Source organism: Saccopteryx leptura, chromosome 5, assembly GCF_036850995.1.
Source record: "Saccopteryx leptura isolate mSacLep1 chromosome 5, mSacLep1_pri_phased_curated, whole genome shotgun sequence".
In the NCBI taxonomy this organism is placed as follows: domain Eukaryota; kingdom Metazoa; phylum Chordata; class Mammalia; order Chiroptera; family Emballonuridae; genus Saccopteryx; species Saccopteryx leptura.
In genome coordinates, this window is record NC_089507.1 from 162184463 (window position 1) to 162197536 (window position 13074).

At 43.3% G+C, this 13074-nt stretch overlaps 1 pseudogene; it reads left to right on the forward strand.

The window, feature by feature from the left end:
- LOC136406420 (GTPase IMAP family member 9-like) overlaps positions 1-13074 on the forward strand; it is a 421274-nt pseudogene that overhangs the window by 46858 nt on the left and 361342 nt on the right.

The window sequence follows — 13074 nt, forward strand, 5'->3', positions numbered from 1 at the left end:
AAGTCAACGCAGGGGAAAAAGGTAAAAATTAAAATAAAAGATAAAATAAAATGAATACATGTTACAACATGTATACACATGTGTAAGCTATGAGAAATGCCAAGACTTGTTAGAAATATGTTTATAAAATTGCTTATTGAATCTACTTAAGAAAGCAACAAATTTTATTATATGTGAGTAAAATTTAATAAAGCCCAGACATTGCAGGTGTGGTAGGTGGATTTTAAAACAAGCCACAAGTTGTCACAATAGGTCGTATCAGTACCTTCTTACAATCTGAACTTGTTTCTGTTCCCGTGCAGTGATGAGGTCTATTTCTGGACCCCTGAAGTTCAAAGCCTCAAAGGCTCTGCAGGGTCGTTCTTGACAACTTCAGATCGTGTAAGCGTTTCCTGTTTCCTTCACTCTATGACACCCTTTCCAACCAGGTTTTCGCTTCTTGTGTATCCAAAATATCTGTACCGCTTTTTTACAAATTACATGGTAAAGAGATCAGAGGACAATGTTCACACATACACACACCACTGTCCCCAGGAAGTCTGGTCTACCACTGATGTCAGCACATTTCTCAGAATCTTCTCCCATCGTGGGAGTGTGAGCGTGAGTGAAAAGAGGTTTCAACCGAATTCTGCAAGGCAGACAGAGATGAAGGATAAATAGGGGTGGACTGCCCAAGGTCAACACCATCCCAGAGAGGCTGTTGCCAAGGTGACTGCAGGTGTCGACTGGACCACCCTGGTGAGATTTGGCTTCAGAACCTTCATATAATTTCAGTCAGTTGTTTTTAGATATGCAAGGAACACCTGCTAATATTGGTCAAATGTTTCTCCCTACAGAAATGCTCTAAAAAATCCAGCAGAATTGGCCCTGGCCAGTTAGCTCAGTCAGTTAAGAGCATTGTTCTGAAACACAAGGTTGCGGGTTTGATCCCCCGTCAGGGCACACATGCGAAGCAGCCAATGAATGCACAACTGAGTGAACCAATAAATGAATACTTTCCTTCCTCTTCCTCTCTCTCTCTCTTTCTCTCACTGTCTCTCTAAAAATCAATCAATAAAAAATAAAATAAAATAAGGCCTGGCTTGATAGCTCGGTTGGTTGAAGCTTAGTCCCAGAGCATAGAAGTTGCCAGTTCGATTCCCCGGTCAGGGCACATAGAGAAACAGCTCGATGTTCCTGTCTCTCTCTCCCTGCTTATCTAAATAAATATATTAAATAAATAAGTAAGTAAATATCATATAGGATTGAAATAACATAGACCACATTTCTTGACCACAATATAATTAAAAGATAAATAAATAAAATACCATATGTGTGACAATTAGATAACATAGTTTTAAATAACTTATGGATCAAATAAGACCTAGTGGAAACTGATAAATATTTAAGACAAAAACATAATTAAATAATGTATTTTGAGCTTATGAGATGAAGGCAAAACAATAATCACACATTAAATTTTAGCTTTAAGTGAATTTATTTGAAACAAATACAGCAAAATTGCAGGACACAAAGTCAACATAAAAAATGTATTGTGTTCTTATATACTAGCAATGAAATTTCAGGAAAAGAAATGAATAAAACAATTTCTTTTGTGATTTAACAAAAAGTAATAAAATACCTAGGAATAAACAAAGGATGTGAAAGGACTGAAAACTATAAGCTATTATTATAGAAAATTGAAGAAGACACAAAGAAATGGAAAGATATGTCATATTCATGGATTGGAAAAATCAACACAGTTAAAATGACCACATTATCTAAAGCAGGGGTACCCAAACTTTTTACACAGGGTGCCAGTTCACTGTCCCTTAGACTGTTGGAGGGCCGCCACATACAGTGCTCCTCTCACTGACAACCAAAGAAAGAGGTGCCCCTTCCAGAAGTGCGGTGGGGGACCGGATAAATGGCCTCAGGGGGTCACATCTGGCCCACAGGCTGTAGCTTGGGGACACCTGATCTAAAGCAATATATAGATTTAATGCAACCCCTCTCAAGATCCCAATGATGTTTTAAGAAGAAAGAGAACAAAAAAATCATTATATTTGGATGGAATCATAAAAAACCTCTAAAAGCCAAAGAAATACCAAGAAAATAAAACAAAGCTGGTCCTGGCCAGTTGGTGCAATAGTAGAGCATCAACCCGGCATTTAGAAGTCCCAGATTTGATTCCCAGTCAGGGAACACAACAAGAGAGGTGACCATCTGCTTTTCCCCTCTCCCCTTCCCTTCCCTCTCTCTGTTTCTGTTTCCCACCTGCAGCCATGGCTCTGATTTGAGTGCATCAACCTTGGGCGCTGAGGATGGCTCCATTGAGCCTCTGCTTCAGGAGCAAAAAATAGTTTGGTTGCCAGCAGCTCCAGATGGAGGTTGCCCTGTGGATTCCGGTCCAGGCACATGCAGGAGTCTATCTCTCTATCTCTCCTCCTCTCGAAGGAAGAAAGGAAGGAAAGAAGGAAGGAAGGAAAAAAGGAAGGAAGAAGCTAGAGGTATCACACTCCCTGACTCAAATTATACTACAAAGTGACAATAATCACAATAATCACAATAGTAGGTATTGGCAGAAATACAGACATATCGACCAATGGAACAGAATTGAGGGCCCAGAAATAAACTCACATGTATATGGGTAAATAATTTCAACAAGGGAGCCAAAAAACATACAATGGAAAAAAGAAAGCTTCTTCAGTAAATAGTGTGGGGAAAATTGGAAAGCCACGTGCCAAAGAATGAAACTATACTAGACTGCAATTTGTCACCATATATAAAAATTGAATCAAAATGGATCAAAGGCCTAAAGATGAGATCTGAAACAGTAAGTACATAGATGAAAACATAGGAACTGAACTTAGGACCTTGGTCTTAGAGAGGATTTTATGAATTTGACTCCATAGGCAAGGGAAATAAAAGCAAAAATAAATGAATGAGATTATATCAAAATAAAAAGCTTCTGCACAGCAAAAGAAACCACCGCAGAATGAAAGGCAACCACCCAAATGAAGAAGGTATTTGCAAACAGTTCTGACAAGGGGTTACCCAAATACTAAAGAACATATAATACTCTTCAACAAAGTACCAAACAATCCCATTTCAAAAACAGGAAAAGGACCTCAATAGATACTTCTCCCAAGAAGACTTACAAATGACCAACAGATATATGACAAGATGCTCAACTTCACTAGCTATGAGGGAAATGCAAATCAAAACCACAATGAGAAACCACCCTATGCCTATTAGATTGGCTGTTACCCACAAGACAGGCAGTAACAAGTATTGGAGAGGTCGTGGAGAAAGGAACCCTCATACACTGCTGGTAGGAATGTAAACTGATACAACCACTATAGAAAACAGTACAGAGGTTTTTCCAAAAATTAAGAATAGAACTCTGATACGCCAGGCCAACTCTCTACCAGTGAGCCAACTAACCAGGGACAATTTTCTCACTTTTTTTTATAAATAAATTTTTATTAATTTTAATGGGGTGACATCAATAAATCAGGGTACATATAGTCAAAGAAAACATGTCCAGGTTATCTTGTCATTCAATTCTGTTGCATACCCATCACCCAAAGTCTAAATGTCCTCCGTCACCTTCTATCTAGTTTTCTTTGTGCCCCTTCCCCCCTCCCCCTCTCCCTCCTTTCCCCTCCTATAACCACCACACTCTTGTCCATGTCTCTTAGTCTCATTTTTATGTCCCACCAATGTATGGAATCCTGCAGTTCTTAGTTTTTTCTGATTTACCTATTTTACTCGGTATAATGTTTTCAAGGTCCATTCATTTTGTTGTAAATGATCCGATGTCATCATTTCTTATGGCTGAATAGTATACCATGGTGTATATGTGCCACATCTTCTTTATTCAGTCTTCAATTTTTGTTTTTACAGTGATTAAAGCATTTAAGCAATCTTTTGGCCAATACAGCAAGAATCTATAAAAGAGTAGTGTCCTTAACATGTTCATCAAGTCCAAGTTGGCACCATCACCATTCCAAATCCCTGAAAATGCAATTTTCTCACTTTTCAAATGCGGACATTGATATGTCTTGAAAACACTGAGACACTTGCCAAAGTCACAGTGCTAACAGATACCAGGCAGAGCAGGGATCCCATTAAAAGTCTGTCTGACCAGCACATCCCCTCCTAACCACTGCACACGGCACCTCTTGGTGTCTTCTCAGGCCCACTAGTCTAAAATTCCATTGAATCCTGCTTCTTTTTCAGTAAGAAGAAGAATTTAGGCCCTGACAGGTTGGTTCAGTCAGAGCATCATCCCGAGATGCCAAGGTTGTGGGTTCAATCCCTGGTCAGGACATATTCAGGAAGCAACCAATGAATGCACAACTGAGTGGAACAACAAATGAATGCTTCTCTCTCTCTCCCTCCCTCTTCCTCTCCTTGTCTCTCTAAAGTCAACCAGTTTAAAAAAAAAGAGAGATTTAGACTGGGTGGTCTCTACAGTAACTTCAGGCTCTAAGACCTGCTTCGAGGACACAAATTTCCTACCTTGGGGACATTGACTTTCTATTAAGAAAAAAGAAGGCTTCTCAGGCAGCCCTGTCACAACAGCAAATGCGTGAACTGCACCAATCAGTATGCATGTGTCCTGTTAAACATGAGATGTATCCTGGCTGAGTAGCTCAGTTAGTGTCATCCACATATGCTAAGGTTGTGGGTTTGATCCCCGGTGAGGGACATACAAGAATAAAACAATGGATGCATAAATAAGTGAAACAACAAATCAATGTCTCTCTAAAATCAATAAAAAAATTTTAAATAAGTAAATACACATGAGACGTATGACACTGTGCTAATAATGCTCGTTACTCCCATCCCGGCCTTTCACCATGGCCACCCTGACAGCATCTCCCTGCTGTGCTGCGGACCAGTCCCTGGTCCCTTCCCTGAGCAGACCCACCCCCTGCTCACTCCCTGGACTTCTTGCCCTCACAGCTCTGTCCTCAAGGCCCCTCTCAGCCAGGCTCACCTTCTATTCAACAGGTTGAGGAGCTCTTAGGTTTTCTCCAAAGTAGCCCTTTGAGCTGGTTCTTATGCTGTAACTGTGAGGAAGGGGAAAGCACTTGAGCCTCTGAAACCACTGAGCCAGGGAGCTCAGAGTGGGTGGGGCTAGTGAGAGATTGTTTGCCTTTAAAGAGACAGAAATATTGCCCCATAACCTGCTGGCTGCATCAGTTTTACTAAATTAAAACCTTTTCCTCCGTGTGCCCGCTCTTGCAGTGAAATTTCCAAAGCTATGGTCGTTGTTTTGGGTTATAGTAATGGATTGAAAAGGCCCTTATTAAATGACCTAAGTCTTGCCCAGAAAGTCAGACACAGTGTCTGGTCATGTTCCCCGGTGCAGTGGGAGACTGCAGGGGATTCTGGGAGAAGAGAGTCGGGAATGCGACTTGGTGTATCCTCGGGGTGCTGCTAGTGATTATATGATATGGGATTTGAGTGTGGTCGCTCAGGAGGGTCACAAGTAACCCACTGAGAAATTATCAAGACTCAGGTACAAAGTCGAAGAGTTCTAAACTAATGGTATCCAGGGGGAAAGAGGAAGAGGAGACTGGAGAAAATTCTTCAGGGATCACAGTTTCTCTGGTTATTTCCATAGGGCTCCTACAAGCTTGAAACTCTGCATGACCAACAAGTCAGCAGGCACCTTTCCCTCCCGCCCTTCCCACCACCTCCCACTGCAGACCAGACAGGCAGCTTATCTGAGATTTCCCCAGGGGGTGGATCAGCAGGCTCTCGAGATTGTTTTCAGGTTACAATCAGGCTCTCACAATGGTCACAGTTGACAAGATGTTCTAGTTGTCTGTTGCATCACCAGACAATAGTGTGTGTTTTATTATATATTTTGGTCCACTAGATTGAGAAATTTGATCAATCAGTGCTTAAGCTTGAGGGTGGCTATGAAGAGGACCAGATGTGGCCGGAAGCAGTGGACAGTAGGGTGAGTACCCATGGATGGAAGCAGGGAGCTTTGGAAACAGTGCTAATGACCATATCATAGGACCAGTTATTGGTGTTAAGGATGTGGGTCACCTTGAAGGAGTCTAAGTAAGTTTTTCAACTTCCAATAAAGACACAGATCAGGACCAGTTGTGTAATGCACAAGGACTGGCACAAAAAGAAAGTACCAGGCCTTTCATTCAAAAATCATGAAGACTTTATAGATGACATTATAGAGCATTAAACCAAGTGAGGGGCCCCTCCAAGCACAATGCCCTGTGCTGCCCTACAGGTCACCCACCCAGGAAGCTCACTGTGACCAAAGTCCCATCTCCACAGGTCACCCACCCAGGAAGCTCACTGTGACCAAAGTCCCATATCCTGCTCAAAATATCTCCACCATTGCTCAGTCTCACTTCACTCTCCCTCATCCTTGAATGATACCTGTCCTACCAGAAGCTGCTTGGATGGTTTCTTGATCAACTAATGGCTTCTCCGGGTATTACACTAGGTACACCGTTCGGTTCCCTAAAAGGAAGAGGGAAGTGGTTGAGATAGAATACAGAGCTATGACAGGGAAGAGGATGCGGGTTGCATGGGAACAGCCTGGAGGCCATTCATCACGGAGGAGCATCTTCAGCAGGGCAGACCCGCCCCTGAACCCTAACTTAGGAGTGGTTTCTTTCTACGAGCCTTATAGAAGGAGGGTGGCCTCATATCCCTCTTGTGCTGTTCACTTGGTCAGGCTCCTTGTTATCAGGAGCACCTTTCCACTTCCAGCTCTGCTGGGAGCCACCTGTCTCTCTGCTGCTGGTCCCCACCTGCCACTCCATGAAGTTGCTCCAATACCCAGGTCGCTGTTCCTTCCACAGAGTCAGAAGCAAAGTGATAAATGTGGAGGAAGCCAGAGCTTCCATTTGGTCACCTTTATTCTTTTTCTTTTCTTTTTTATTTTTGTCTTGTTTTGTTTTGTTTTCCAAGTGAGAAGAGGGGAGATAGACAGACAGAGTCCTGCATGTGCCTTGACCAGGATCCACCCTGCACCCCCCCATCTGGGGCCACGCTCAAAACCGAGCTATTTTTAATGCCTGAGGTGGAGGCTTCACTGAACCATCCTCAGGGCCTGTGGCTAATGCACAACAAACAATCGAGCCATGGCTGCAGGAGGAGAAGAGAGAGAGAAAGAGAGAGAAGAGGGAGAGGGAGGAGTGTAGAAGTAGATGGTCACTTTTCGTGTGCCCTGACCAGAAATCAAACCTGGGATAGCTACACCCTGAGCCAATGCTCTACCACTGAGCCAACCAGCCAGGGCTCCTTTATTCTTTACATCACTCACACACGTGGCAAATTTGGGGGTTATTACAAAACACTTCCTTAAATTCTACTGGACTCTGTCTTGTAGAGCTTAGGGCTTTTTTGGCTGCTATGGTCTAGATACATTCAAAGCTTAAACTGACTAAGACATGGCAGAAGTAATACCCACAAGTTTAAGAAACATTTCCTCACACTGTCCTGACACTTCCACAAGTCAACAATTAACCTTGGTCTATCAGTAGCCTATTGCTGCCATAAAAAATTACCAAAAGTGTAGTGTTCCAAGGCAATACAAATTAATCCTCTTGCTTCTTCCAGCTTCTAGAATCTGCCGGAGATCCTTGGCTTGTGATCACCTCACTCCAATCTCCGCTGCTATCCTCATATTTCCTCGTTTCCTTTTTGATCTCCTTGCCCCGTCTACTAAAGGCCTTTGTAATTCTCTGGGACCCTCCCCCAGAGAATTCAGGATAATCTCCTCATCTCCCAATAATTAATTTAATCACATCTGCAAAACTCTTTTGCAACCAGGTAACATTCATAGGTTCCGGGGATTGAGACATGGCTATCTTGGGGAGAAGGGGTGCATTATTCAGCCTAGCACATGTGAATGAGTTAACCACTCTGCAACCCACTATTCCTAATCTTTAAAAGGGAGTATTTATTGCACAGTGTTGGTGCCAGGAAGTAGGGTGCTTCTGTCAAAATAGACTTGAAATGTGGAAGTGGTTGTGGAGTTGGGTATTGGACAAACAGTCCCTGGGAGAATTCTGAGGCAAGATAGCAAAGTCCTGGATTGCCTTGAAGAGATAGTAGCTGGGAATTTAAATATTAAAGGCAAGATGTCAGATCCAAGTGAGGACCATGTTAGTGGACACTGGAGGCAAGGGACACTTGCTCTCCAGTGGGGGAGAAGTCGCTGAGTGGAAAGAAGAGCTTGTAAGCGATGAACTTGCATATTTAGCTGAGGAGGTCTGTAAGCACCATGCGGGCGGTGCAGCCTGGTTTCTCCTGGTCAAATGCAAAAGGCAAGAGCTCAGTGATGCACCCACCAGCCAAGGGCCTCCAAGGACTGCAGCAGCCACGAGCGAGGGCAACCAGCAAGACGGGATCCTCCCAGCACCTTCAGAGACCTGGGCTCTGCCGACCTCTTGATGCTGGACTCCTAGAATTGTGGGACATACATGTGGGTGGTTTTCAGCTACATGGTTTGTGGTTCTGTGTCACAGCAGCCCTAGAAATCCCATACAATGCCTATCCTCTCATCTACCTTTCTCTCACCTTCCTCATGCTCCATCCTCACAACCAACCAGAAGTTATCCCTTCTGCATTCATGCACATTTACCAGAATACATCCTTCCCACCCCCACCTCACACCTGCCCCCGGTGGACCACAGAGGCCTCAGTGATGAGCAAAGGGGGAAGGGTGTCGCAGAGAGACGGTCTGAACTCTGCCTGACCCCATTTCTCAGCAACTTCTTGCAGCCCAGGGCTCCTAGGACCTCCAGGCGCCCCAATTACATCCTCTCTGCCTTGACCCTGTCTGAACTCAGACCCTTTACCGAAGAATTTAGCGGCCATCAACGGTTTACACTACATTACAACAAAATTTTTAAATTGTGGTTTTTTGAGAGAGACAGAGGACCTGAAGGGCTCCTGAACTCTTCAGGGGAGTGGGCAGATTGCCAGGCTGCTGTGAGCTTAGTGGGTCCTGAGACCACCCTGCAGAGAGCGTGCCCAGGTTCCCCGGGTAGAGTGAGCTCACCCTCCCACAGAAGACCAAAAGCACACAGAAGAGGAACCAGTTTTACAAACATGCTCACAGACACAGCCCACAGTGTGCTGGTTACCAGCGGGATGGAGGGGAGGGGGCCATAGGGTAAAGGGGGTCAAATATATGGTGACTGCCGGTGACCTGACTGTGGGTAGTGAACACACGATGCAATGTACAGACGATATATCATACAACTGTACAATCGAAACCTATACCGTACTATTAATCAATGTCCCCCAATAAATTTAATTTAAAAAAGAATAAATCATTTTATCTAAAAAATACAGTAGGGCTTTATCCCTTAAACACTAAGAAGAAACAAGCTTTCATGCATTTAAATACACAGGACACACCTGCCTTAGAAGACAGCACAGTGTCTGGCATTTTGCCTCCTTCTCTTAGTGCAGTGACACTTGTTTGTTCCAGGAGCTTCGGAGCAGACTGTCACATTAGCACACAAGCGCTGGTGTCCACCATGAATACGTGAGATGCAGTCAGGAAAAGAGTGTGGGGGTGATTCTGCCACTCTCTAGATCTATGGCTTTGGGGGAAATCCTTACCCCTCTGAGCCCTGTCTCTACAGAGAACAGGACAGGGAAGTGTTAAGTTATCACAGTCTGATGCCCCCCAAGGACTTACATCATACGACAATATCTGAGCTGAGCCCAATGAGAACAACTCCCTCCATCGCCCACTGGTCTGAATGGTGATCCCTGGCCACTTGCCCACACTTCTTTTTCCATGTCGGTTGGTTACAGTGATAAACCTGTGACAGCACACAGGGGTCGTCACAGAAGACCACACGAAGGGACCACACCAGGGACTTGGGCTTGAGCGGTCTGGTGTGAGGGAGAGATGGTCCTAGGGGCCCTCTTCTCCCATGTTTGAGTCCCTGGGGCCATCAGAGTGATGCAGAGTTATAGATAGTGATGGACACCAGCTCTGGTTACCACTTGGTACCAATAGCCAAGAAGGCAAGAAGCCAGGAGGCAGGTGTGTTTCTCCCCCACTTGTGTGCCACGGTCATCACACGCTCTGCTCCCTTCCTACTCCTCTGCCAAGACCTGCCAGTCCCCTCCTTTCATAACCCACACGAGTGCTTGGACACCCCTGACCCTGAGTCCTTCCATGACGTCAGGGGCAGAAGAGGCTGCTCTGAACAGGAGTCAGAAAGGCTTCAGGGCTGCTGCCACTTATTTGCCCTCTTTCCGGGAATTTCAGTTTGTTTTGCAATTTCTGCTGTTATTTGTATTTCTTCCTTTTGGTTTTAGTTTGACATCTTTTATTGTTTCATGGCAATCCCCCAAGGGGAAGAAAGGATCCTAAGTGCTTTGTTACTAATGATGAAGGCTAGAAATAACTTAACAAAGGGCAAAGATAACATTAACAAAGAATGTTAATGTGTATCCCCGCATGTCACAGCAGAAAACATCTTTCTGATTCTCATATCTCCTCTATTTCCAAGAAATGGGCTGCCGGAAGGTTGACTAAACACTCAGTTTTGCACAGGAAAGCGTGGAACCTGCCTCTCCCACAAACCTTTCCTGTCCCACAACCCTCCTGACTGTGACTTACTCTTGGCTTAACGTTGTGGTCACACCTCAGGCTGGAAAGGCCAGGTCACAGACCTGCGTCACCTTGTTGGCACCTGCTCCACTGTTCAGAGGGGTGAGGGGAGAAAGGCTGGGTCGTGAAGGAAACTCCCCAGGGTGATCATGCTGAGCTGTGCTCTGGATCCAATTTGGACCCCTCCTGGGCTGTGCTGGCCAGACACTGAAGTGGACGATGAAGTGGACAAGTTTCCCTGTGACTCTCCAAACTGGCCACAACTCCTTCTTCAGAGAAGGCAGAACACTCAGCACCTGGACTCTGACACGGAGTTCAAGTTGGAACAGAGGTTCGTGGATGCCGCCACCTTCCAAAATTCTAACAATGAAGTTCTCAAAGTTTACTTAGGTGGTGACTAAACAGCTGAACAGCCTCATTTTTTTTTAAAAAAATTATTGATTAACTTTACAGAGAGAGAAAGGAAAGGGGGAGAGAGAGGATCAAAGAGAAAAAATTGATCTGTTGTTCCATTTAGTTGTGCATTCATTGGTTGATTACTGTCTATGCCCTGATGGGGGGATCGAACCTACAATCCTGGTGTATCAGGATGATGCTCTAACCAACTGAGCTACCTGGACTGGGAACCTCATTGTTTTTAAATATTGTTTATCATGAAGAAATATCACTTGAAAATCAGAATTAAAGGCCACGAAACCATAAATGACTATTTGGGAATCTAAGGAGATACAGTATTCTCCTCTCCTCTGTACTATAACATATGTGCATTTGGTCGAAAGTCAAAGACTCCAGACAAAGACAGCAATCTGGAAGGCAATGGCAGCCGGCACCTACGTCCCCATTTACCAATATTGCAATCAATTTTTAAAGAACAAAATAGAAATTCTGAAGTAGAATAGTCTAACTGAAATGAAAACTTTACTAGATGGGCTCCGTGGTAGGTCTGATCCAGCAAAAGAAAGAATCAATGAATGGTGTGGAAAAACAACAACAACAGAAGTCCAAGGGAAATAGGCAATTCAACAATAACAGCTGTAGATTTTGACAATCCACTTTGACTAATACATAGAGAAATTAATCAAAATATGGTAAAAAAAAAATGAGACCACCTGGTTCCAGCATTAGAACACTCCACCCAACAACAGCAGAATACACATTTCTTTTCAAGCGCACAAAGAGCATTCTTCTAAATGAACTATGTGTGAGGCTATTAGACAAGCCTCAATAAATTGAAGAGACTTGAAATCATAGAGTATGCTCTTCAGCCAAATGAAGTAAAATGAGCGATCAATAACAGAAAAAATTGGGAGAATCCAGTAATAAGTGGATATGAAGCAACACAATTCTAAATAACCAACGAATCAAAGCCAATATCAAAAGGAAAATGAAAAATACTTTGCGATAAATAAAAGTGAAAAAATAATGGCCTTGCTTGGGTAGCTCAGCTGGTTGGAACATCATCCTGATGCCTCAAGGTTGCAGATTTGTTCCCCAGGCAGGGCGCATACAAAAGTCAACCAATATAGGCATAAATAAGTGGAACAACAAATCGAAGTCTCTCTCTCTCTCTTCTGCTCCCTATCTCTCCCTTTAAAATCAATCAATAAAAATATTTTTAAAGTGAAAAAACAACATAGCAAAACTTACAGAATGTAGCTAAAGCAATGCTTAGAGGAAATTTTATAGCTGGAAATACATATATAGCTATATTTTAAAAAAGAAGAAAAACCAATAACCTAATATCCCACATTAAAGTAGTGGTCCAGGCAGCAACTTAACCCTAAAGCAATTACATGAAGAATATAATAAGGAGTACAGTGAAAATTAATGAGCTAGAGAAAAGAAAAATAATATAGAAAACCAACAAAACCAAGACTTATTTCTTTGAAAGTACCAACAAATTGACAAATCTTTCACAAAAACACACGGAGAATTACTAGCAGCAGGAAGGAAAGAGGAGGAATCAGGACATCTTTGCATTTGCAGATGGGACAGAGGGCACTCGCTAAGTGAAATCAGTCTGACACAGAGTAATAAATGTGATAAGGTATCGCCTTTTTTTAACGAGGAATTTTAAGAATCTGAATTTCAGAACTGGAGATTAGATAGTGGTTACCAAGGGCTGGCTGATGGAGGACATGGGGAGATGTTGGTCAAACAGTACAACCTTCCAGTTAGAGATGAGTAAGTTCTGGGGATGGAATGTACAGCCTAGTGATTATACTGAAAAATACTGTCTTACGTCCTTGAAAGTTGGTGAGAAGAGTAAATCCCACATGCTCTCAACACATCACGGGAGTAACACAAGTGTTAGCAAATGCTACGGCGGTGATCATTTTTGAAAACATATAGATAAATCAACCCATTGCATATTTTAAACTTAACACAACATCATACATCAATTATCTTTCAATAAACTGGTGAGGGAAAAGAAACTCAGTGGAGTGCAGTGGGAGTACGGT